Genomic DNA, 27,767 nt, shown 5'->3' with positions numbered 1-27,767 from the left:
TCAATATGAATACATCATTTTTAAAGAAAGCCTACTGTTTACATTAGGGTTTACTCTTTGTGTTGTAAATCCTATGGGTTTGGACAAATGTATAATGACATGTATCCACCATTGCAGTATCACACAGAGTAGTTTTACTGCCCTGAGAATCTTTTGTGTCCCATCTATTCATCCCTGCCAGCCCCCTAACCTCCAGCAACCATTGGTCTTTTTATTCTCTCCATTCTTTTCCAGAATATCATATAGTTGAAATTCCGCAATATTAAGTCATTTCAGATTGGCTTCTTTCACTTAGTACAATGCATTTAAAATTCCTCCAAGTCTTTCTGTGGCTTGATAGCTCATTTCTTTTTAGTGCTGAATAATATTCCATTGTCTGGATGTACCACAGTTTATTTACCTATCAAAGGACATCCTAGTCGCTTCCAGTTTTGGCAATTATGAATAAAGTTGCTGTAAACATTTGTGTGCACATTTTTGTATGAGTTTACATTTCTAACTAACTTGAGTAAATACCTAGGAATGTGATTCCTGGATCATATGATAAGAGCATTTTTAGTTTTTCCAAAGTGGCTGCATCATTTTACATCCCTCAGCAGTGAATAAGAGTTCCTGTTGCCCCACATCTTCATCAGTATTTGGTGGTGTCAGTATTTTGGGTTTCTGCCATTCTAATAGGCGTGTAGGAGTAACTCATTGTCCATGACTTTTTACTTGTTACAATCTGCTGCTGATCACAATCCTGAAAGACAGTCCCAAAGGCCATAATCCCGTATGTTGAAATACAGAATGATCAAAAGCACTAATGTCTAAAATTCCCCATATATAATCCTGAATGATTAAAATTCCAGAGTTGGAAATCCTGAAAGCAGAATTCTGTGGAAGGGATTAGGGCATTTTTGGTTGTATTTGGGATGGTGGCATCACATTAGGCAGAACTATTATCTGTTAGTGGCTTTATTTGGAAGTGAAGTATGGTTTAAGATGATGTGTAGGGGTGCCAGGTTGACAATGGGAGGACTTGTGAATTTAATTTTAGGTGTCATTTTGACTGGATTGAGGAATATCTAGGTGGTGGCTTATGCCTGTAATCCCAGCACTTTGGGAGGCTGAGGTGGGAGGATCACATGAAGCCAGGAGTTCAAGACCAGCCTGGCCAACATGATGAAACCCGATCTCTACTAAAAATACAAAAAAAGTTAGCTGGGCGTGGTGGTGCATACCTGTAATCCCACCTACTTGGGAAGCTGAGGCATGAGAATCACCTGAACCTGGGAGGCAGAGGTTGTAGTGAGCCAGGATTGTTCCACTGTGCTCCAAGCCTGGGTGATAGAGTAAGACTCTGTCTCAAAAAAAAAAAAAAAAAGAATGTCTAGCAACCCAGTAAATGCATTATTCTGGGTGTTTCCAGAGGCAGTTAGTGTCTGAGTCTGAGTGGACTACGTGGGGAAAGATCTGCCCTGAATGTTGGTGGGCACCATCCAACTGACTGGGGGCTCAGAGAGAACAAATAAAGAATGTGAATTGGTCTTTTATCTGAGAGTTGGGGCAGACTTTTCTCCTGCTGTCTTGAACATCAGAACTCCAGGCTCACTGGTCTTTAGACTCTAAGACTTACAACACCTGTCCCCCAGGTCCAGAGGCTTTTGGCCTTGGACTGAGAGTGACATCGTTGGCTTTCCTGGCTCTGAGGCCATCTGAGTTGGATTCAGCCATCCTGCAGCCATCCCATGGTCTCCAGCTTGCAGACAGTCTGTCATGGGACTTCTTAGTCATCAGAGTTGTGTGAGCCGATTTCCCTAATAAATCCCCTCTCATGTCTCTATATACATATTCTATTGGTTCTAGTTCTCTGGAGAACCCTGACTAGTACAGATTTGATACTGGGGAAGCTGAATTTCATTCCTTCTTACCGTATTCCTTACGACACAATAAAAGAGATCTGTGAAATTGCTCCCTCACAAAAAGACTGTGATAATTTAAGTATATGAAGGTACTTAATGGTGAAAGATAAAAGTTTAAAAGCTAATTATTATTGGTGTTGTGAAGGCAGAAAATTGCTTAATTGCTGAGCAATGACCAGACTTTCAAATGGGCAGCATATACCTACAAAATTTGTAGACCCCAACCACTATCCAAATACAAGTGCAGTGAGTGTTTCAAAGATCAAGTGAAAACACAGGCAAAAAATACAAGAAACTCTCCTGCCAAACTATTCAATTGTGTATGACTTCTGCCCCTTCACACATAGTGCCAACTGGCTATGCCATGTATATCATCTTTGTGCTATTTCTGATACTGGAGGTATATATTGTGCAGAGACTTTTAGAGAGTTCTAATTTGTTTCATGCAATTTTTGCAAATTTGACTTTATCAAATTTGGAAAGTACATTATCACAATTGTTGACTTTGTATATAAGAACATTAAAAGTTCCTCAATAAATGTAGAGATGTTCTTTTTGTGCATCTGTGGTTGTAAAAGATACTATTTCTTGACAGCTCAGCTCTTTGGGTGACTGCATATGCAGGGGTGACTCACTGAGGTTTTTGATGGATCTGGTCAAAAGACTTAGGTTGTCTATCATGATATTAATATTTCAGATGACTGTGTAAAGCTGGGTGCACAAAATTATGCACCAAAGTGATGTGCACTTATACCATTCACTTTTTGATGGATTTCTTGTGGTTCATCTCATCATAGCTCTTATACCTGTGTGACTGTCATTAGAATTCCTGGGTGTTTATGCTTGCAAAAATTTATATGTGATTATTTATATGTGTCTATTTTACTGTATAAAGTGGCCTATGAAGTAGTATTCTTTTGTGTTTTATGTTTCTTAAATTCCCTTTTAAAAACGTAAATAAATGCTTTTTAAGAAAAAATTAAAATTATATTTTCTAGAATTATGTTTTTGGGATTATGGCATTCAGGATTGTGTCTTTTGGGATTATGATCAGCACTGGTTTTTCCAACCCCAGAACATCCTTATGCTTAGCTCCTGGGGCCCTCAACAGAAGCCAACCCCTTTCCTGTGCCCCAGTGGGCAACTGACCACCCCAATGGAGAGAAACCAGAAGGAGTACAGTAGCCAGCTCTATAACCAGTAGAAAAAGAAACACTTAGGCTGGTTACAGTGGCTCACGCCTGTAATACCAGCACTTTCAGAGGCCAAGGTGGATGAATCACTTTTGGAGGCTGAGGGGGGTAGGAGGTAATGAGTTCGAGACCAGCTTGGCCAACATGGTGAAACTCCATCTCTACTAAAAATACAAAATGCTTAGACCTAAGTATTTCCTTTGTTTCTGAGTGAATATAGATAGTATTATATTTTACATTTCAGAGTCCATATGTTTATTGATAATATGTAGAAATATAATACCGTTTTCTATGTTTATCTTATATTCTGTGACCTTGCTGAACTTTTTAGTTCTAGTTTTTTGTTTGTTTTTGTAGATTCCTTGGGATTTTTTATGCAGATAAGCATGCTATCTACAAACAGGGATAGTTTTATTTCCTCCTTTTCAAAGTATATGCTTTTTATTTCCTTTTCTTGCCTTATTGCACTGTCTAGAACTTCCAGTAGTATGTCGAATAACAGTGGCTACAGAGGACATCTTGCTTTGCTCCTGACCTTGGGGAAAAAGCACATAGTTTTCAATCATAAAGTGTATTGTTAACTGTAGGTTTTTGTAGATTCATCAAGTTGAGGATGTTCTCCTCTCTTCCTAGATTTCTGAGAATTTTTATCATGAATGGATGTTGAATTTTGTCAAGTGCTTTTTCTGTCTCAGTTGATATGATCATATGTATTAGAGAGGATTCTCCAGAGAAACAGAAATGATAAGGAATCAACTCATACAATCGTGGAGGTTGAGAAGTCAGATCCAGGAGAGCTGATGGTATAGTTCCAGTCTGGGACTGAAAGCCAGAGAAATAGAAGTGCCAGTGATGTAGGTTCCAGTTCAAGTCCAAGTCTGGAGACAGGAGAAGATCAATGTCCCAGTGACGAGACAGGCAAAGAGAAAGAACTCTTTCTTTTTTCTATTCAGGCCTTCAATGGGTTGAAGGAGGCCCACCCACACTGGGGAGGACAGCCTGCTTTACTCGATCTAATGATTCAAATGTCAATCTCATCCAAAAGCACCCTTACAGACACACCCAGAACAATATTTAACCAAATAACTGGGCATCCTGTGGTCCAGTTAAGATGACACATAAAATTAAACATCACATCATGTGATTTTTCTTCTTTGGCATGTTATTCAGATGGATTACACTGATTGATTTTCAAATATTGAACCAGACTGTATCCTTAGTACAAACCCTGCTTGGTTATGGTGTATAATTCTCTTTTAAATGTTGTGGAATTCTAGTTTGCAAATATTTTGTCAATGATTTTTGCATCTATGTTCATGAGAGATATTAATCTGAAGTTTTCTTTTTGCATTGTTTTACATGTAGAGTCAGGGTAATATGAGTTTCATAAAAATAATTGGAAAATGTTTCTTCCTTTTCTATGCTCTGGATGATTGTGTAGATTACTATTAATGATTTAAACATTTGGTAGAACTTTCCAGTAAAGCTTTCTTGGCCTGGAGAGTTCTTTTAAGGAGTTTTAAAATTATTAATTCAATATTCTTCATAGATATGGGGCCATTCAAATCATCTATTTCATGCTGGGTGAGTTGGGGTAGCTTACATGTTTTAACGAATTGGTTCATTTCACCTAAGTACTTTATGAGAGTAGTGTTATTCCTGGTATTCTCTTGCTTCACTCTGGATATTGTATGGTCTGTAGTGATGTTTCTTGTTTCATTCCTGATATGCATATTTTGTCTTCTCTCCTTTTTCTTTGTCAGTCTTATGAGACGTTTGTCAATTTTAATGATCTTTTCAAAGAACCAGCTTTTCATTTCATTGATTTTCTCTATTGTTTTTCTGTTTTCACTTATATTGCTGTCTTCTCTTACCTTTATTATTTTCCTCTATCATGTTTTGCATTAATTTTGCTCTTCCCTTTCTACCTTTTTTTTGTTTAAGGGAGAGGCTTTTCACTTTTCTAATGGATGCATTTAGTACTTCCCTCTCAGCACTGCTATAACTGTGTCCCATACATTTTTATATGTTGTATTTTTGTCTTTATTCAGTATCGTGTATTTAAAAAGTTTCCCTTGAGACTTCATTTTTTACCTATGTATTATTTTTGAAGTGTGTTGTTTAGTTTTCAAGTGTTTTCACCTGGCATCCGTGATCACCCATGAGTGAGGGGATCAAATTGGCTGTTAAATCCTTCATAACTTGGCTCAATTCAGTTTTCCAGCCCCATTTCCCATTACTTCTTGCAATAAAAACCTCATTTCTAGCCAAATTTAATGTTTCATACCACTCTCTTAATATTACCATGTGCCTTTTTGGCTTTGCATTTTTGCTTATTTTTAAAATTCTTGGATGACCACACTTTCTTTTCATTTTCTAAATAACAGTTGCAAAGTTACCTTAAGGCTATACTATAAGGAAGCTCACACTAAATCTTCTTAGTTTAGAAAAAGTTTGTAGTTGAAATTGTAGAAATATGAGGAGTGATGATGCTGGGTGAAAGATGTGGTCTGAAAAAATTGATCAGATTAATGTCCAGAGTCTGGGTTCCTAATTATACACCCATTTTTTCCCCAAACAATACAGAACACTAAGCCCTGAAAATGCAGGATGAATGTCTACCACCACCTGAATGAGTGAGCCTACAGTCAATTTGCACTCACTTCATTTGCTCAGAGAATTTGAGTAATTTTCTCACGTTTTCTCAGTTTATTATGAACAGGGCTAACAATGATTAATTTGCGAAGTGCCCGGGTTAAGAAGATCTCAAATTTGAAAAGCTTTTAAAAATATAATTGATAACAGCATGGCATAAGGTTTCTCAGAATATTATTATAGTTTTTAATCTAAGAAAACAAATATATCTAATTGAGGCCTGCTGCATAATGAAAAATAAAAATTCTGTTTTGGAAATCCAAAATACATTCAATGAAAATTATCAGTTAGTAAATTTCATGCAAACAATTCCATTTTATTATAACCCTTTGAGTATATATTGTACTCCTTTCTAAGTTCAAAGAGTTTAGTTCAATTATTTTTTACAAAATCCAACATATAATCATCCAGTAAAGTCTACTTGGTAGTAAATGAATCATCGAATAATATTTTTCTGTGCAGGTTTGCCGATGTGTTTATTTCTAACATGCAATTTCACTGATTAAAACCATATCTGTTTCCTGCCTGAGTGGCAGTTTGACCTCTGGGGGGATCGTCCTAGAATTCCTATCCCTTCCCAGGTGCTGCTTCCTAAAGATATTCGGGAGCCCTGTGAATCCTGATACTGGCTTTTCCTTCATGTCACACATAAGCGGGTCTTGGGTTAGTGCATTAGGCAGTGGGCCTTACACTGGGGTCCTTAGACTAACTCTATCCTTGGGAGAACTGTGAAAATGTACTTTCTGAGGCTCTACCTACTACCCACAGAATTAGACTATCTGTGAGTGATCCCGAAATCAGCATGTTTTTCAAGTACCCTAAGTGAAGTAAGAGCTCATTAACATTTATGAGGTAGCCAGGTGTGGTGGCTCACACCTGTAATCCCAGCACTTTGGAAGGCTGAGGTGAATGGATCACTTGAGCCAATGAGTTCAAGACCAGCCTAAGCAACTGGCAAAACCCTGTGTCTACAGAAAATTAAAAAATTAGCCAGCATGAGGCTGGGCACAGTGGCTTACGCCTGTAATCCCAGCACTTTGGGAGGCCGAGGAGGGTGGATCACGAGGTCAGGAGTTCAAGATCAGCCTGGCCAAGAAAGTGAAACCTGTCTCTACTAAAAATACAAGAATTAGCTGGGCGTGGTGGTGCATGCCTATAATCCCAGCTACTTGGGAGGCTGAGGTAGAGAATTGCTTGAACCTGGGAGGTGGAGGTTGCAGTAAGCCAAGATCATGCCACTGCACTCCAGCCTGGGCAACAGAGTGGGATTCCATCTCAAATAAATAAATAAATAAATAAATAAATAAATAAATAAATTAGTGAGCATTGTGGTGCACACCTGCAGCGCCAGCTACTCAGGAGGCTGAGGTAGGAGGATTGCTTGGGCTTGGGAGATTGAGGCTGCAGTGAGATCTGATCACACCATTGCACTCCAGCCTGGATGACAGAGCAAGACTTTCCCCCATCACCCCAAATAACCTAACAACAACAAAAACAGAAACAAAAAAAAACACAAAAAACATTTATGAATCACTGGTCTGAAATAAGACAATCCACATTTTCAGGCATGGAATTCCCCTGTATGTTGTGTAATTTGGCTCACCTGCCCACAACCCTGGGCCATCACATATAGTGCAGCCATTATTCTACCTAACATTTCTCTCTGCATCTGGGTGCCATTTCACATTACTTTTGTATCAGCTGATGGGGGCAGAGGTCACCACTTTACGGTCCATTTTATCAGCAGTGATTTCCCTCACCTACTGCCTTGGTATCCATGTACTGTTTAGTATCACTGACTATTTATTGTATTATTTTGCACGTATTTATAGGTTCTTAGGTTATTGTTTTTAGTTGTATAACATGTCAGTATATTTTGTCTCTCCAATAGGATTTAAACTCCTTGAAGACAGAGAGAATGACTTTGTTTCTTTAATATTCTGGAACAGTTCCTTGCTCAGGACTCTAAGGCCCGCAGGTGTTCATTAACGCATTTTAACAGACTAGTTTTCTGCATACACACATTCAGTTTTAGAAAAACACTCTGATAATGTGGTGCCTGGGTGTCCAGATATAGATTACCTAATGAGATGCGGGAATTCAGCATCTGCTCCAATAATAACTTAAATGCCCCCAATTTTTGTCTATACTCTAATCACCTGAATATCTATTTATTCCAGGAGCATCTTAAAATACTAGATGACATTTCACTTAAGCCAATGAGCATTTCCTAAAAACTCAGAAACAGATTTTTCTAGAAAAATCGTTATACTTTTTTCTTTTAAGATGGTAGACTTTGTGTGTATATGTGTGTGCACAGTGTGTATACAAATGTGTAGACAGTTAGAAAGGCTGTCTGATTTTTAACCCTCTATAGAGAGAGCATACTCCAGGAATATGTACTAATTGCAAAGAATATAGTCACAACTATAAAAATTAAATCCAGCCCAATATGTAAAGTTTTATATATTTGTGGTAACTGTCCATCAGTGATCAGTAAGTTAGTAAGTGTGCTTGTGTTGATAAGTCTGTTTTAGGCCAGGAATTGTGGCTGATGCCTGTAATCCCAGTGCGTTGAGAGACAGAGGTGGGAAGATCCCTTGAGCCCAGGAGTTCAAGACCAGCCTGGGTAACATAGCGAGACCTTGTCTCTATAAAAATAAAATTAAATAAAATTAGCTGGGTGTGGTGATGTGCTCTTATAGTCCTAGCTACTGGAGAGGCTTGGGCAGGAGATCACTGGGGCCCAGGCGTTGGAGGTTGCAATGAGCTGTGATTGTGCCACTGCACTCTAGCCTGGGTGGCAGAACAATATCTCGTTGAAAGAAGGAAAGACAGAGACAGGGAGGGAGGGAAGGAGGGAGGAAGGTGGGGTGGGGAGAGAGAGGGGAAGAAAGAAAAAGAAAAGAAAGGAAGGAAGGAAAGAAGGAAGGAGGGAAGGAAAGAGAATCTGTTGTAACTTTGGGTTTAAGTGAAATTTTACCAAAGTAAACCATTAGAGCCAATATAAGATGTGTTTCACTACACTTGTTTATAGAAATGGTCCGTATGCAAAGACATGGATCTGAAGTTTCTTTTAGAACTAAGGCAAGGATGTACTTTGGTTCCTCTAAGAAACTGGCACATTTATTCCTTTTTGAAAATAGGAACTACGTGATTGACAGTGTCTGCCTTTCTGTTTGGCTGCCAAAAACCTTAGGACCAAATTTAAAGCTCAGCTATACCAATTATGTGGAGATTTAGCAGCTGAATATCTGTGTTACTTTATCAAGTTATCTTGACATTCTACTCATTATTTTTCAGATGCCCTCTAACTGAAATCCTTCAGGGAAAAATGTGGAATGAATACATTAGTAAAATAAATAAGATAGGATTGTTGCTTTGTGACTTAGGAGGGGTGAAGATATTGACTAGCACAGAACCTCGGTTTTCACCCACTAAACAAGAACAATAATAACACTTTCCTACTTCCTTCACAGGATGGGTGTGAGGATTAATTTAGGCCAGGTCAATTATAAGGAACTATACAGAAGGTATTTTTTGCAGAGAAGGTCCCAGCTTTAAAGCTGAAGCTATATTTACTCTAAGGATTTGGAGAGGTCACTAAGGTGTATGGGGCAGGCCAAGGAAGACTGTAGGAAAGAGCAGATTCTAGAAGGGAATCAATCCAATTGAGTGAATGGAGGACTAAGTTGAGCTCATTGTCCAGGACCAATGGATCAATATTAGTGGGTGGAGTAATTGTATTCATAGTATGCTAGCCTCTTTATGCCATACTTATGCTGAGGCCCTGGGTAGAGAAAGTATAAAAATTAGAAGACCTGTTTCACTAAAATCTCTGTAAGATGCCAAGAACACACTTCTGTAACCAAGTAATAGTGCAAATCATAAATCTACCCTTGGTGCCTCCGTTTCCTCATACCCCATTATTCTTCAAAATACTCCAGTCTTCTTAAGGTGATCAGCCTATTTATCCCCAGATAATAGAAATGACTTTGAATAAAGTTCAGTGGTGACCTCAGAATAGTAAAGTCCGAGGTTTCATCGTACAGGTCTCTCTGGAATATGACAGTGTGCATCACCTTGTCTACGAAGTGCTCCTGTCTGGAGTTGCAGGACCCCATCCCTCTCTCTGACCATTTTGCTCCCCCTTGTTGCTGGTTCCTCTGCTGCAGCCACGCTCCAACACTCACTGAACTGGGGTCAGCCCTTAGACCTGGTCTCGTTTCCCTCTGTACACTTTAGGATTCTGGGTATCTTGTTTGACAAGTTACACATACTAATAATAGTCAGCATAACAATGCATGTTTATCACTTATTTTTTAAAATAGAACGTATTCACATCTATCTGACTGAATTTGCATTTTGAAATGACTCCTTGAATCAGAGAGAAAAGGAACTAGCATGTGGAGAATTGTATCTAAGTCCAAATATACCCCTCATCCTTTACAGACACACAGATGATATCATTTATGCAGGAAAAAAATTGAGAGCTACCTATCCCCTCCATTCCTTGCTAATCTACCATCTAATCCCAGTGACCCTAAAACTGTATCTTTATCCCAGAACTTTCTCCTGACTTCTGGGCTGACACTGAACAGGATCATGATACTTGAATGTCCCTTGGGAATTCAAACTCAAATTCATTATCTTTTCCCTCTGAACATCTCTCTTTTATTCATCAACCCACCAGGAGTTATCCTAGATTTATTCTCCTGTATGCCCCACTGTGTTTGTGTCTGTTCTCGCGTTGCTATAAAGAAGTACCTAAAGTTGGGTAATTTATAAAGAAAAGAGGTTTAATTGTCTCACAGTTCTGCAGGCTGTACAGGAAGTGTGGTGCCAGCATCTGCTTCTGGGGAGGCCTCAGGAAGCTTCCAGTCATGCAGAAGGCAAAGGGAGAGCTGGCACATCGCATTGCAAGAGCAGGAGCAAGAGGGGGTGGGGAAGGTCCCAGAACTCACTGAGCAAGAACTTACTCATCACCAAGGAGATGGTGCTAAACCATTCATGAGGGATCTGCCCCATGATACAATCACCTCCCACCAGGCCCCACCTCCAACACTGGGCATCGCATTTCAGCATGAGATTTGGAGAGGACAAACATTCAAACCACATCACCCACATTTGCATCTGGCCTCCAAATCGTCTATATTTCTGTACCATGCTTTACAGCTCTGTTCCTTCCTCTAAATCCATGGCCTTCGCATGTTAGTGAATATCAGAATCCCCAGGAGGGCTTGGTACAATACAGATGGCCAGGCCCCGTCTTCGAGTTTCAGATTCCGTGTGGATGGGCACTTCTAACAAGTTCCCACACCGTGCTGATGCTGCTGGTTGAGGGGAAAAAGGTGGGCAGTCACACTTTGGGAAACACAGGCTTCACTCATCACTCTTAGTGCTTTGTTTTGCCTCTAATCCTTTCCTACTTGTCCTAGGTAATAGTCTCTTTACTTTCCTTGTCCCACCTCACAAAACTCTTTATTTTTCCTCTCTACCTGTACTGCCTGATAGAACTTTCTGTGAGGATGGAACTATTCATATGCATTGTCCAACACAGCTGCCACTAGACACATGTAGGTACTGAACACTTTAAATGTGGTTGCTGCCCTCAAGGAACTGAATTCTCAATTATTAAATAGTTATTTAATTTTCAATGTGGTTAGTGGCTGCTGTATTGGATGGTGCAACTCTATATTGTTGCCAGACCTTTCCAGGACAAGAGTCTATTCATATTTCTTCTTTATTTAAAATGTCCTGATGGTGCCATATTGTCTACAGACTAAAGGTGAGGATTGTAGTGTGATTCATGTCTAGCTTTGAAATCAGGTGGACCTGAGTTCGAATCTTGGCTGAAATATTTAATAGCCATGTTGCTTTAGGTAAGTGAGTTAATCATTGATCCTCAGTTTCCTTGTCTGTCAATGTAAATTACTTATTATAGTGATCATAGAAAGTGATCAGTAGGCAGGATCCATAAATTATAATGAGAAGCTGATACATACTCACTAATAATAATGATAATGATAGTTATTGTTCCAAACTTCTTTGTAAGACATGTAAGTCCCTTCACAACTGGGGGCTTGCCTTGCTTAAAAAACTTGATTTTGATATATCTTGTGTATTAGTCTGTTTTCACGCTGCTGATAAAGACATACCTGAGACTTGGCAATATAAAAAGAAAGAGGTTTAATGGACTCACACTTCCACATGACTGGGGAGGCCTCACAATCATGGTTGCATGTCTCACGTGGCGGCAGACAAGAGAAGAGAATGAGAGCCAAGTGAAAGGGGTTTCCACTTATAAAACCATCAGATCTTGTGAGACTTATTCACTACCACGAGAACAGTATGGGGGAAATTGCTCTCATGATTCATTTATCTCCCACTGGGTCCCTCCCACAACATGAGGGAATTATGAGAGCTACAATTAAAGATGAGATTTGGGTGGGGACACAGCCAAAAACCATATCACCTTGTCTTGTACCTTAACTTATAGAATTCTAAATTGTTTGCATTTCCCCCGATATTATCATCTAATGCATGCTTCTGTGCCTTCAGTAATAATGGTTCCTTGCTAGTCCACCCTGGTGAACATTACTTATCTTTTTATATTAAGCCGATAGGGTTACTTTATCTATGAAAATCTTTACTTTCCCCCATTACATCAGATAGAGCTGAGTACCTCCTCCTTTGTGTCTACAATGCACCATTTCTATCATGGCACTTCTTATTGCAATTATTTGTCCATGTGTAGTTCCTTCTCCCGGACTGCATTCCTAGAAAGCAGGGCCATTTTAAATATTTCAACTCTTAGGACCCAGTACATGATACATTGCAGGGACTTAAAACCTGTTTGTTGAGTGAATGATTGACCAGGTCCTGTTAAAAGGCAGAGTTCGGTAGTTTCCTGAGCAATAGAAAACCATTCAAATCTTTAGTACAAGATTTGTTCCTAGTTAGCTCATAGCTTATGGTCAGCCTACTGGCTTCCCTGATCCTTAGAAGCTGGAAAGTGGAATAGAGCCTCCCAAGATTCTGTACAGCTCTAACACACTCTATCCTCATTGTCTTCTACATAGACTTTTAATTTTTTTAAGTTCTGCTATATTACACTAACATGGGATATATTACTTTGGCACCAATGAAAATATTGTTTCTTGGAAGTAGGGTACAGATTTAAAGTGATTACTTGTTATTTTTTGTTTGTTTGTTTTAGCTAAAGTCAATATCCCAACATTTACAGAAACTTTAAACACTGAAAATAGAAATTCAAAATCAACCCTAAAAGGCAGGAAATGGCAAAATATAGTGTGTAATCAGGAAATATTAATAGCAAGGATCTTGGGAGGCTAAGACACTGGGCATAAGCATGGGGAAGACAAAAAGAAGTGTGAAAAGCCAGACTGAGACATATTGTAGAGGGGTTTCATTGCCATTGTTCTTAATCTAACAAAAAATAGGGAACCACAGGAATGTCAACCTGGCTACAGTGTTTTGGAGTTATCGTATCAGGAAAGTTGAAGAAGATAAAGAATTTTCAACATTGAGTCCTGGAGGGACACACTACAGCTCAGAACTAATGTGTTTGGAGGAATTGGAAAAAGGCAGGGAGACAGATGTTGCAGTTGACAAATATTCTGGCCTTAGATACTGATTAGCTATGGGGCGAGGGAAAGATGATGAAAAATTATTCCTTTTTTCATGCCTGCATACCAAGGACTGTGGTACAAATCCAATAAATATGGAAACCAAGTAGTTTGAGTGGGATAGCAAGAGTTTGGTTTTGAATATTTGACTTGGAAGTGACAATGGAATGTTTTACAAGAATGCAGAGTCAGAATCTGAAAACGAAAAGAGGAAAAGCCTTGAAGGCAAGATTTCAGACTGGGAATTTGAAATGGGCAAAGAAAGAATCTAAGCAGAAAACCTCAAGTCAAACATCAAGACAAATCAGAGTGTTAGATTTCACTGGGACCTTAGAGATCAGCTTGTTTCACTTTTTCGTTTTATAGATGAGGACATTTAATGCCTGAGACTTCAAGGAAGGTTTAAGAAACTTATATCCTTATATTATGATTCATTCATCTATAAAAAAGGAGAGATTTGAACCAACTTTTTAATAGATATAAGGTGATTTTGTTTCTGTCACGGAAATATTTCATCATTATTTTTTAATACAGCAGGGAGAAGTGATCTTGCCTAAAAGGCATACTTTCTTGATTATCCAATGTATTTTTTTTAAATAAGACATGTTTTAGGTCCCACATTAAGAAAAAAATATTAGATATAGTATGGAAATAGTGCTCAGAGATGGGGATAAAACTCAAGATCGAAACTAAGTACTCTAGAAAAAGTTGGTTTCATACTTCTGTTTTCAAATACTCAGAGCTGTAATCTGACAGTCCAAGACAAGAAATGAAAAAAATAATTGAAGCTGACACCTTGGGTCCTGAAAGCTAACAGAATGATGTGGTATATTTCCCATGACCAAGTCATTTAGAGGAATGATACATTCACCTCTCTGGCTGGATACCTTAGGTTAAGAATTGGTTTAGGTAACAATCAGAAGATGGATGGGCAATGCATTATGAGAAACATCTTTGTACATGATTTCCCACTCTATAGTTCCTGCCTTCTGTGATGGAAACTGGAAATCCCATTTGATTTATTTGGTTCTCTCTTTTTAGAAATAAACAGTGCAAAAATATGTTAAAGCATAAAAAAGAAACCATAAATCTTAATAGATCTGATTATGAAAGTTAAAAATTTTTACATGGCATAAGTCTCTGTAACCCAATTTTTAAGACACCGAAAGAAAATACCATAGGAACCACAAATAGTTAATATTCTGAATATTCAACATGAGGTTATTAAAAAACAAGTAACAGAGAATTACCCTTAGAGGAAACAACCACATAAATGGACTGGTAATTTGCAAAAGAAAAGCAAAACTTACCAAAGGCCATAATAATCTTACTATTAATCAAAGAAGTCAATACTTGTTCTCTCACTGTCACAATCTTTGCCCAGTGGTCCCAAGCCAACAATATTTGCCTGTCTTTGGCAAAGATTAAGCATAGTGATAATACCCAGTGTTGGGGAAATTAGCACTTTACCGGTGGAGTATAAATGTTCTTCAGAAAATCTGGCAATTTAAATCATAATCTTAATAAATTTGCAAATTCTTTGTGGGAGGGAGATTTCTAAGATGGCCCCCAGTCCCCACCCTCGCCAACTCCCAACTCAGTACACACACATGTGCAATCCACTCCCCTTGAGTGAGGGAGAGACTGTGGATATGAAGGGATAGCACTCCTGTGATTGTGTTACAGAATATGGCAAAGGTTAAGAGATTTTGCAAATGTAATGAAGGTGCCTAATCTGTTGACTCTGAGTTAACCAAAAGGAAGATTATCCTCAGTAGGCCTGGTCTAACCAAATGAGCTCTTTAAAAAAGAGTCTGGAGGCAAGTGACAGGAAGCAGGAACAGATGCTGTCCTGTTGGCCTTGGAGACACACATTGTCCTATTGTGGAGGTGGCTACATGGCAGAGAATGGCGACTGAGCTCTAGGAGCTGACAGTTCTACAACCACAGGGACCTGCATTCTGCCAGCCACAGGGAGCTTGGGAAGGACCCTGTGCCCAGATGAGATTGCAGCCTTGGCTGACACCTTGAATGCAGCCTTGTGAGACACAGAGTGGAAAACCCAGCCAAGCCCTGACTAGGTCCCTGACCCACAGAAACTGTGAGGTCACAAACGTGTTGTTTTAAGCTGCTGAGTCTGTGGTAATTTGTTTTGCAGCAATCAAAAACTAATAAATTTTTTAATCAAATAACTTAGCCGAATCTTGAGAATTTATCCTGAGGTATTAATCAGATACCCAAACAAAAGATATATGTATAAGGATGTTTATTTTAGAATCATTTACTGATAAAAGACTAGAAACAACCTAAAACTCCAATCATAGTGGATTGATTCAACACATTCTGGTATATCACATATTACATGGAAAGATTTAAACCAAAGTGGCAACTGATTATATGGATAGTAAGATGGTAAAGAAATGTGTTTTTCCATACTTTTTGTTTTTATTTTCTTTGATAAATATCTATTGGTTTCTAAAACAGCCTTATTGATGCATAATTTAAAGCCATAATATCCACTTGTTTTAATCATATGGTTCAATGATTTTGAGCAAATTTATTCAGTGGCACAACCAATGTCATAATCCGATTTGAGAATACTCTATTACTCCAAAATCCCTCATGCCTGTTTGTAGTTAATTCTCACTCCCATCCCGTTTCAGATAGCCACTGATCTGCTTTCTGTTTCTGTGGTTTTGCCTTTTTTAGAATTTAGAATTTCAGAATTGGAATATACAATAGGGAGTCTTTGTGTACGGTTTCTTTTATTTGCCAGATTTTTGAGGTTCATTTTATTGTTGTATCTATCAGTTGTTATTCTTTTGTATTGCTGAATAGTATCCAATTGTATAAATATACTATACTTTGTTTATGCATTCACCAGTTGATAGACATTTGGTTTTTTTTTTTTCAGTGTTTGGCTATTATGAATAATTCTGCTAGAAATATTTGTGGACAAAACTGTGTGTGGACATATTTCATTTCTCTTGAGAAGTTACCTGGGAATGGAATTACTGGGTCATACATTAAAATTATTAATATTTAACTTTAAAAAACCCCATCAAACTGTTTTCTAAAGTGACTGTACCATTTTACTTCATCACTAGCAATGGATAAGAGTTCTAGTTTCTTCACATTCACGCCAACACCTGGTATTGTCAATTTTTTTTATTGCAGTCATTATAGTGGGTGTGCGCTTTTAATTTACATTTCCCTAATTACTAAAGATGTTTAGTATCTTTTCATAAGCTTGTGAGCAATTTCTGTGTTTTTGTTTTTTGTGTGAAATGTCTGTTCAAACCTTTTATCTATTTTTATTGAATTGTTTGTTATATTATTGAGTTGTAAGAGTTATTAATATATTCTGGACACAAGTCCTTTATTAGATATGTTATTTTCAAATATCTTATTTCAGTCTATGGTTTTCTTTATTTTTCTAAAGTTGGCATTTGAAAAGCAGATTTTTAAAATTTTTATGAAGTTCAATTTCCAATTATATTATTTAATGAGTTGCACTTTTGGTATCCAATCAAATAAAATTTTGCCTAAATTAAGGCCAGAAAGATTTTCTTCTATGTTTTATTCTAAAGTTTTATAGTTTCAGCTCTTACATTTAGGTCTATGTTCTATTTTGGAGTAGTTTTTATGTCTAATATAAGCCAAGGGTTTATGCTCATTTTTTTCTCATGAATATTCAATTGTTTTAGCGTCATTTGTTGAAATCACTCTCCTTTTCCATTGAATTGTCTTGGCCTCTTTGTCAAAACTCAATTACCATAAAGGTAAGAGTTTATTTCTGGACTCTATATTCTGTTCCTTTGATTTATTTGTCTGTCTTTATTACTCCAATATCATTACACTCTTGATTACTGTAGTTTTATGGTTAGTATCAAAATTAGTCAGTGTGATATGAACAGGAGGTACTAGGTAGAAAAGGGTGGAGTCCCTGGTGAGGGCTCTCCCTCAAGCCTGGACCTGTGACCCAAAGTGAGAACGTGCATTTCTGTTTTCCCCGTTGAATGTTGCCTTTTCCAAAACCACCCTGGCCTGCCCTGCTCCCCATCCTGCACCCATAAAAACCCTAGGCTCCACTGGCAGAGGGGCAAGGCAGTGCAGCAGAGAAGGAGAGAAGAGAAGCAGCAGCTTGATGTCAGTGAGAAGCAGCTTGACTTCAGAGGGACAGCTTGACGGTATGACCTCAGAGAAGAGTTTGTCTGGGGACATTCCTGGCTTAACTCCAGGGGAAGACCACCTTCCCACTCCATTCCCTTTCCAGCTCCCCATCCCACTGAGAGCCACTTTCATTGGCAATAAAATCTTCTGCATTTACCGTCTTCAATTCATTCATGCAACTGATTCCTCCTGGATGCTGGACAAGGTCCCAGGTGTGGGTGCAAAAGGCTGTCACACTGACCCTCCACTGAGCTGTCTAATACTTAAGCCATCCACGGATAGCAAAACTAAAAGGGCATACTGTAACGTATGCCCTCTGGGGCTCCAGGGGTCATGGGCAACTCCTAGACACTGCCACGGGACCACATGGAGTTCTGCTCCTGCCGGTTGCCCAGAAGCACTTATCCTAGCCTCTGCACCCACTCACCTGCACGCTTCCCCTCCCATGAGGGGTTGAGAACTGTGGGCTGAGTAAACAAGCCAATCCCTTCACAAGTCTCATGAAGGGATCAAAGGAATGATCTCATTTCAAATATACACTCATCAAATTTGTATTTCTTATTCAAAACTGTTTAGGCTATTCTAAGTATTTTGCATTGCCAAATAATTTTTTTTGGATTGGCTTGTCCATGTCTATGAAAAAATGCTCCTGGAATTTTCGTATGGATTGAGTTTCAGCTATAGATCAGTCTGGGGAGAACTGTTGTATTAACAACAATGTTTTTCAATCAATGAGCATGGTACATCTCCTTTCATTTAGATCTTTAAATTTCTCACAATAATGTTCTATGGTTTTTTTGTGTGTAGCTCTACCACAGGTTAATGCTAACACAATTCCAGTAAAATACAGCAACTTTAATATAATTCCATTTCTTTCCTCTTTTTTTGAGTTATTACTGTCATAAATAAATACTCACACATATCCATAAACTTAACTGTGTGTGTATGTATAACATACTTAACAATAAAGTTTTACAATAATTGTTTAAAATGTCTATTTTCAAAAGGAAAGTAAGTGGAAAAGGGAATCTTTCAATCTACCTACATTTTACCACTTCCAGTGCTCTTCATTTCTCCCCATGAACTTTAGTTTCTGTCTGGGAATGTTTTATTAAGCCTAAGGTGCTGGGAGTATTTTATTAAGCCTAAAGTTCTTCTTTTAGTGCTGCTTCTAGGTCAAATCTTCTAGTAATGCATTTTCTCAGTTTTCGTTTACTTGGAAATGTGTTTATTTTGCTTTTAGTTTTTGGGGAATAGTTTCGATGGACACAGAATTCTTGGCTGACAGTTAAAAATATTCAGCACAGCCGGGCACGGTGGCTCATGCCTATAATCCTAGCACTTTCGGAGGCCAAGGCGGGCAGATCACGAGGTTAGGAGATCGAGACCATCTTGCCTAACACGGTGAAACCCCACCTCTACTAAAAATACAAAATATTAGCCGGGCGTGGTGGTGGGTGCCTGTAGTCCCAGCTACTCAGGAGGCTGAGGCAGGAGAATGGTGTGAACCTGGGAGGCAGAACTTGCAGTGAGCGGAGATCATGCCACTGCACTCCAGCCTGGGTGACAGAGCAAGACTCAGTCTCAAAAAAAAAAAAAAGAAAAAGAAAAAACAATTCAGCACTTGAATATGTCATTTTACTGCTTCCTGGTCTTCACTGTTTATAATGATAAGTCAGCTATTAATCATATTTTTTTCCATATCTGATGAGTCATTTTTTCTCTTACTTTTTTCAAGATTTTCTCTTTGTATTTCTATTTCAGTCATTGATTATGATGTGTGTAGGTGTGAATTCTGATATGCTTATCCTATTTGGGGTTTGTGGAGCTTTTAATATTTGTAGACAGCCTTTCATCAAATTTTGGAGGATTTTAGCTATTATTTTCTTACATAAATGATTTTCCCCTTTCCTTCTCTTTTTTACTTCTGGGACCCTTATTTCACGTATGTTGGTAGGCTTAACATTGCCCCACATGCCTTTGATGCTACATTTATTAAAAAAAATTGTCTGTACTTTTCAGATTGAGATATTTCTACTGAACTATATTTCAGTTTACTGCTTCTTTCACCCCTCATCTCAGATTTGCTGTTGATATAACAAGCAAAATCTTCATATTGAAAATACTTTTCAAACTCTGGAATTTCTATTTGGTTCCTTTTCACTTCCAATATTTGGGTTCTATTTCTCTGTAAAGATTATTTATTGAATCATAGACATCATGCGTTTCGTTAATTATTTGTTTGCCAAATACATCATCTAGGTCTACTCTGAGTCAATTTCTTTTTTTCTTTTTCTTTCTTTCTTTCTTTCTTCTTTTTTTTTTTCGAGACAGAGTTTCGCTCTTGTTGCCCAGGCTGGAGTACAATGGTGCAATCTCAGCTCACCACAACCTCCGCCTCCTGGGTTCAAGTGATTCTCCTGCCTCAGCCTCTCCAGTAGCTGGGATGACAGGCACACGCCACCACGCCTGGCTAATTTTGTATTTTTAGTAGAGACAGGGTTTCTCCATGTTGGTCAGGCTGGTCTCGAAATCCCTGCCTCAGGTGATTGGCCTGCCTTGGCCTTCCAAAGTGCTGGGATTACAGGTGTGAGCCACCACGCCCGGCTGCTACTCTGAGTCAATCTCTATTGATTACTTTTTTTCTTGAGTATGGATCACACTTTCCTAATTATTTGCATACTTAGTAATTGTTTTACCCAAAAATGGAAATTTTAGATAATATATTATGGTAACTCTGAATTCTGATTAGTTTTTTTGAGGATGTTGTTGTTGATTAAGTAATTTCCATAGATTTAAACTGTATGATCTTTCTTCCCCATGACATGTAGCTATTGAAGTTGTCCCTTTGTCTGCATAACTTAGAGATCAGTCAAGATTTGGCCAGATTTTTCTCAAGCACCTTGAACCCATAAAGCTCCTACCTCCTGATGACTGATCTTTGTGTGGGTCAGGAAGCACATTCAGAGTTCTCCCATTCTCAAATCTGCCATGGCCTTACTTTCCCGCCTGGCTTTCTTGAGTCTCACCTGCACAAATGCATTGGTTCTCTGCAGGCCAGAAATGTGTGGAGATCTTATCTAATCCTACTGCTGATGTATAGCATATCCAGGATCTCGCTATTCAATTTCTCATTGGTCTACCACTTGTCCTAACTGTGATTGTAACCTTGAGCTGGAAAAGCTAAAGTCTTTTTTCTTTTTGTTTCCTACTGAGTTTGCCACTTTTAGCGAACAAGGCTATAGTATTTTGACCTATTTCCCAATTGAGTCAGCCCCCTCTAGCACCAAAGTTTATGAATTCCATGTTGAACTTCAGGTTGGTAAAATTACTGTTCTTATTGACTGAGGGGGAGGAAAGATGGAGGTAGTCTTTGCGAAGAGGGCCACAGATTCCTGCTGCCTTTACCTGAAGCTCTATAACATTTTCGAGAATAGCCAGGAGGGCCAGCTGGCTGAGAAGATGGCGGCTAGAGCCCGGGCCGCCGCCGCAGCAGCCGCCGCCGCCGCCGCCACAGCCGTGGCGGAGCGAACCCTGGGTGTCCGGGGTGCGCGGTCCAGGGCCAGGCCCGGGCCACGAGCGTGCCGCCCCCGAGTCCCCGAGCCGCAGAGCCCGCCCGCGCCCCTCGGGCTGCCCAGCGTCCCTCCCCATGGCACGGATCACAGACTACTTCCTGCTGGTGGTGTTCAGGCCGCACCTGCGCGGGAGTGGGAAAGGCCAGGGCCAGATTCTGCAGTGCTTCGCTGGAGAAGGAGTGGGAGGCCAACCCATTCCCCCAGGGTATCGAGCTGTTTTGCCAGCGCAGCTGGTGGCAGCTGTGTCCCGAGAGGAATCCACCGACCTTCTTTGTTGCTGTCCTCACTGACATCAACTCCGAGCGCCACTACTGCGCTGCTTGACCTTCTGGGAGCCGGTGGAACGTTCACAGCAGGAAACGACGCGCGCGAAGGATGCCACAGAGAGGGAGGAAGAGGAGGATGAGGGAGGCCAGACGCACCTGTTGCACACAGCGCCTGCCCCATCTGCCCAGATGTTTGCCCCAAAGACGCTGGTACCTGTGTCGCGACTTGACCACGCGGAGGTGTTCAGGAACAGCTTCGGCCTCATCTATGCCATCCACGTGGAGGGCCTGAATGTGTTCCCGGGGAACGTAATTGGGAACCTGCCGACGTGCACCGTGCCCCTGGCTGGGGGCTCGAAGAGGATGATCTCTTTGGGGGCTGGTGACCGCAGGTCATCCACACTCCACTGGCCGACTCGCTGTCCATCAGCAGCTGCAGCGTGGCCCTGCTCTTCTGCCAGCTGGGCATCATCAACATGCTGTCTTTGTTCTGTGCCGCCCTCACGGAGCACAAGGTTCTCTTCCAGTCCCAGGGCTACCAGCAGCTAGCTAATGCCTGCAGGGGCCTCCTGGCATTGCTGTTTCCTGTCAGATACAGCTTCACCTATGGGCCCATCCTGCCGGCCCAGCTGCTGGAGGCCCTCAGCACACCCACGCCCTTCATTATCGGGGTCAACGCGGCCTTCCAGGCAGAGACCCAGGAGCTGCTAGACGTGATTGTTGCTGATCTAGATGGAGGGACGGTGACCATCCCTGAGTGTGTGCACATTCCACCCTCGCTAGAGCCACTGCAGAGTCAGACGCACAGTGTTCTGGGTACGGTCCTGGACCCGGAGCTGGAGTTGGTTAACCTCGCCTTCCCTCCACCCACGACGTCCCCCTCCTCCCTGAAGATGCAGGACAAAGAGCTGGGTGCCCTCTTCCTGTGGCTCTTCGATCAGCTGCTGCAGGGCTATCTCTGGTGCCTGCACGTCGTGCGCATTCACCCAGAGCCTGTCATCCGCTTCCATAAAGCAGCCTTCCTGGCCCAGTGTGGGCTGGTGGAGGACGATTTCCTGATGAAGGTGCTGGAGGGCGTGGCCTTTGCTCTCTTCGTGTCGGAGCATGGGTTCCTGTACCTCCACACAGACCTGTTTGATGAGCTGGTGGTCCACGAGGTGGCACGGAGGTGGGTGGATGAGAAACATGTCTTGCCTCACATCCAGGAACTGGCAGTGCAGGTCTACAAGAATGAGAACCTGTACCCAGACTTGGCGATGCACAAGGTACAGAGGCCAGGGGGGAGCAGCCACCTGCAATGGACGCCCCTGCCCTTCTCCCGGCTGGATGAGGGCGCCATGCAGTGGATCATGGACCAGGCTGAGGCCAAGATGCAAGGTGCACCCCTAGCCGTGAAGGCTGAGAGGAGGACCACAGGGCCCTCAGGGCCCCGCCTGACTGCCATACCAGAGCGGTTCAGCGGGCTGCAGGTCAACAGCACCCGCTGGCTGGAAGTCGTGGGCAACTGCATCTCCCACGTGTTTGAGAGGAAGATGCCTGAGGCCGAGAAGCTGCTCCCAGCTGTGCTGAGGGCCCTGAAGAGGTGAGCTGCCTGCTGCTGTCTCGCCGAGGAGCTGCGCCTGCATGTGCAGCAGAACCGGACGGTCGTGGACCACCAGCAGTTTGTGGTCCGTATGATGAACTGCTGCCTGCAGGACTGCACTTCTCTGGATGAGCATGGCATCTCGGCTGCTCTGCTGCCTCTGGTCACAGCCTTCTTGGAAGCTGAGCCAGGGGGGTGAGGCTGTTCTCTTACAGCCCTGTGCAGCAGCAGGTGGTGTGGAGCATGCCACAATTCTGGGAGGCCATGTTCTGCTGGGACATGAAGACTCACATCTGGGCCCTCTACCTGGAGCCCACTGAGGACCAGGCCCCCGCCCAGGAGGTTGGGGAGGCACCTTCACAGGAGGACGAGTGAGTGCTCTGCCCTAGACGTGTCTTCTGAGCAGCGGTGCCTGTGGTCATCCCTGAGCGGTGAGAAGCAGCAGGAGCTGATGCAGAAGGAGGGAAGCACAGTGTTCAGCCAGGCCATCCACTATGCCAACCGCGTGAGCTACCTCCTGCTGCCCCTGGACAGCAGCAAGAGCCACCTGCTTCAGGAGCACCCAGGCTGGGTGACCTGGAGAGCACCAGCAGCAGCCTGGTCCCCAACAGCATGGGTGGCAGTGTGGCTGAGAGCTATGACACGGGGAGCAGCTTTGAGGACGCAGAGACCTGCAATGTAGCTGGGGCTGTGGTCTGCTTCATCAATCGCTTTGTGAACAAGGTCTGCACAGACAGTGGGGTCACCAGTGACCATCTCAAGGGGCTGCATGTCATGGTGCCAGAAATTGTCCAGATGCACATCGAGACCCTGGAGGCTGTGCAGCGGGAGAACTGGAGGCTGACGCCCATCCAAAAACCCAAGCTACTGAGGCCGCGCTTGCTATCTGGTGAGGAGTGTGTGCTGGATGGCCTGCGCCTCTACCTGCTACTGGATGGGCCTAAGGAGGGTGCGGGGGGCAGTGCGGGGGGCCAGCAGTGCTCCCAGCTGAGGGTGCCATCTTCCTCGCTACGTACCGGGTCATCTTCATTGGGATGCTCACAGATCCCCTGGTGGGGGAGAAGGTGGTGTTCCGCTCCTTCCCGGTGGCCACGCTGACCAAGGAGAAATGCATCAGTGTCCAGACCCCTGTGGACCACCTCTTGCAGGATGGGCTGCAGCTGCACTCCTGCACATTCCAGCTGCTGAAAATGGCCTTTGATGAGGAGATGGGGTCTGATAGTGCCGAGCTCTTCCACAAGCAGCTGCATAAGCTGCGGTACACGCCGGATGTCAGGGCCACCTTCTCCTTCACCCTGGGCTCTACCTACACACCCAGCTGGCCACCCCGAGTCACCAAGAACAAGGGTCCTTCCCTCAGAACCCTGTCCTGGAACCTGGTTAAGAACGTCAAGAAGACCATCGGGCGGCAGCATGCCACTCGCAGGAAGTACAACCCTCCCCCTCAGCTAGGAGCACTGGGGCCGGCCGCCGCCTGAGGACCAGGAGGACGAGGTCTCAGTGTCGGAGGAGCTGGAGCCCAGCATGCTGACCCCGTCCTCAGCCCTGAAGTGGACCGCATGACTATCAGCAGCCTCCTGGTGGAAAGGGCGTGCTGCTGCGACTACCAGTGCCTCGGCCTGGGCACCCTGAGCAGCCGCCTGAGCTGGGCCAAGCCTGAATCCTTCCGCATTTCTCCGGTCAACCGCATGTACGCCATCTACCGCAGCTACCCGGGGCTGCTGATCATGCCCCAGAGTGTCGAGGACAACGCCCTGCAGCGCGTGTCCCACTGCTACCGCCAGAACCGCTTCGCCGTTGTCTGCTGGTGCAGCGGGCGGTCCAAGGCAGTACTGCTGCGTTCTGGGGGCCTGTATGGCATAGGTGTCGTCGGCCTCTTTTAGGCCCAGAACGCACCTTCTCCAGGCCAGTTCCAGGCAGACTCGAGTAGCCTGGAGCACAAGTACCTGCAGGCTGTGGTCAGCTCCATGCCCCGCTACTCCGGTGCGTCCAGACGCAACACACTTAGCAGCTTCTCCTCAGCCCACATGGGCAGTCACATTCGCAGTCCCGGAGCCAGGGTCACCACGCCGTCCAACTCCATGGCGGTGGCATCCACACTGACTGCACCCCGAGGTAAGTGGGGGCAGTGTCTGGGCCAGTGGGCGCAGCAGTGGGCTTGGTGGCAATGTGGGCTCCCAGCTAGCTGGCAGAGAGGCGCTGGCCCCACCCCAGGCCAACGGGTGTCCCCTGCCCCCCGACCCGGGCTTCCTGTGGCCACAGCGAGCAGCCGTCTACATCCTCAGGGACAAAGGCCAGCTCAGGAGTGTGCGGCCGGACCCCCTGCAGCAGTGGGAGCTGGTGCCCATTGAGGTATTCCAGGCGCGGCAGGTGAAGGCTAGCTTCAAGAAGCTGCTGAAGGCATGTGTCCCGGGCTGCCCTGCTGCTGAGCCCAGCCTAGCCTCCTTCCTGCGCTTGCTGAAGGACTCGGAGTGGCTGATCCGGATCCACAAGCTGCTGCAGGTGTCGGTGCTGTGGAGGGAGCTCCTGGACTCAGGCTCCTCCGTGCTGATGGGCCTGGAGGACGGCTGGGACATCACCACCCAGGTGGTATCCTTGCTGCAGCTGTTCTCAGGCCCCTACTACTGCACGCTGGAGGGGTTCCGCCTGCTGGTGGAGAAGGAGTGGCTGTCCTTCACTCATCGCTTCAGCCACCGGGGAGCCCACATTCTGGCTGGACAGAGCAGTGGCTTCACACCATCTTCCTGTAGTTCCTGGACTGCCTACACCAGGTCCACCTGCAGTTACCCATGGAGTTTGAGTTCAGCCAGTTCTATCTCAAGTTCCTCGGCTACCACCACGTGTCCCGCTGTTTCCAGACCTTCCTGCTGGACTCTGACTGTGAGCACATTGAGCTGGGGCTGCTGTAGGAGGAGAAGGGGCAGTGCAGGGGCCAGATGCCTTGCAGGTCTGTGTGTGGACTGGAAGAGCAAGAGGACAGCCATGTTCCACAATTACATGCATGCACCCGAGGACACAGAGGTCCTGCGGCCCTACAGCAACGTGTCCAACCTGAAAGTGTAGGACTTCTGCACTGAGGAGATGCTGGCCGAGGGCCTTCCCTATGACCGGGAGCTGGCTCAGGGGCCCCCTGAGCCCCGGAGGAAGAACGTTCTGACAGAGGCGCTCCCCAGAGCAGGTGCTGTGTGGTGTGGCCCTGCTACCACAGCTGCCCCCGAGCCCAGCCTGACGCCATCTCACACCTGCAGAGGCTGGAGACAGAGCTGGGCCGACCCGCTGAGCACTGGAAGGACACCTGGGACCGGGTGAAGGCTGCACAGCGCCTTGAAGCCTGGCCAGATGGACTTGACACCCCTAGCTCCCTCCTAGTGTCCACCGCACCTCACCGCCGCTGCTCTCTGGGTATGTACCTGCAGGAGGAACCCGTGGGCTCCGCCTTGAGCCTCAGCCTGGAGAGTGACCAGAGTAGTGGCTCGACTGCATCTGGCTCCCGCCAGGCTGCCCGCCGCAGCACCAGCACCCTGTACAGCCAGTTCCAGACAGCTGAGAGTGAGAACGGGTCTTAGGAGGGCACTCTGTACAAGAAGGGGGCCTTCATGAAGCCTTGGAAGGCCCGCTGGTTCATGTTAGACGAGACCAAGCATCAGCTAAGCTACTATGACCACCGTGTGGACATTGAGTGCAACGGTGTCATCGACCTGGTGAAGGTGGAGGCTGTGGCACCTGGCATGCCCACCATGGGCGCCCCTAAGAGCGTGGATGAGAAGGCCTTCTTTGACGTGAAGACAACGCGTTGCATTTACGACTTTTGTGCCCAGGACGTGCCCTCAGCCCAGCAGTGGGTGGACCTGATCCAGAGCTGCCTGTCGGACACCTGAGCCTCCCGGCCTTGCCTGGCTGCTCTGCTCCCAGTCGTTACCGACCACTAGGGGTGGGCAGGGCCGCCCTGGCCACGTTTACAGCCCGGGCCAGGCCCTCGGCAGTATTGAGGCCCCGAGCTCCCAGCACTTGTGTGTACAGTCCCAGTCTCTGCCCGGCCCCACCCCGCCCTGCCTGGCCGGCCCTAACTTATTTTGGCGTCACAGCTGAGCAACGTGCGGGGAAGTGGCCAACTTACAGCCCGCAGTGGGCCTGTAAATAGTCCAGCCAGCTGGCTGCAGGCGAATTGTTTCTAGAACCAGTCTATGTAAAGAGAGAACGAATGCAAAATAAAATAAAATAAATAAATAAATAAATAAATAAATAAATAAATAAATCAATCAATCAAGAATAAATATCTCAATTTGTTATCACCTTTGGTCAATTTTCGACAATTTTGTACAACTTTTTTTAAATTTTATTATTATTATACTTTAAGTTTTAGGATACATGTGCACAATGTGCAGGTTTGTTACACATGTATCCATGTGCCATGTTGGTGTGCTGCACCCATTAACTCGTCATTTAGCATTAGGTATACCTCCTAATGCTATCCCTCCCCCCTCCCCCCACCCCACAACAGTCCCTGGTGTGTGATGTTCCCCTTCCTGTGTCCATGTGTTCTCATGGTTCAATTCCCACCTATGAGCAAGAACATGCGGTGTTTGGTTTTTTTGTCCTTGAGATAGTTTGCTGAGAATGATGATTTCCAGTTTCATCCATGTCCCTACAAAGGACATGAGCTCATCATTTTTTATGGCTGCATAGTATTCCACGGTGTATATGTGCCACATTTTCTTAATCCAGTCTATCGTTGTTGGACATTTGGGTTGGTTCCAAGTCTTTGCTATT

General features: G+C 43.7%; 1 protein-coding gene and 1 pseudogene across 2 annotated transcripts in view; one reads left to right on the top strand and one right to left on the bottom strand.

Moving 5' to 3' along the window:
* Positions 1 to 27,767, bottom strand: part of XKR4 (XK related 4) — a 417,353-nt gene that overhangs the window by 47,966 nt on the left and 341,620 nt on the right. The gene's annotated exons all lie outside the window — the stretch shown is intronic.
* On the top strand, positions 21,224 to 26,875 carry LOC100586870 (annotated as a pseudogene).

Source organism: Nomascus leucogenys, chromosome 16, assembly GCF_006542625.1.
Source record: "Nomascus leucogenys isolate Asia chromosome 16, Asia_NLE_v1, whole genome shotgun sequence".
NCBI classification, from domain to species: Eukaryota; Metazoa; Chordata; class Mammalia; order Primates; family Hylobatidae; genus Nomascus; species Nomascus leucogenys.
Note: the sequence above shows the minus strand (reverse complement) of the source record. Positions and strands in the feature narration are given on the sequence as shown.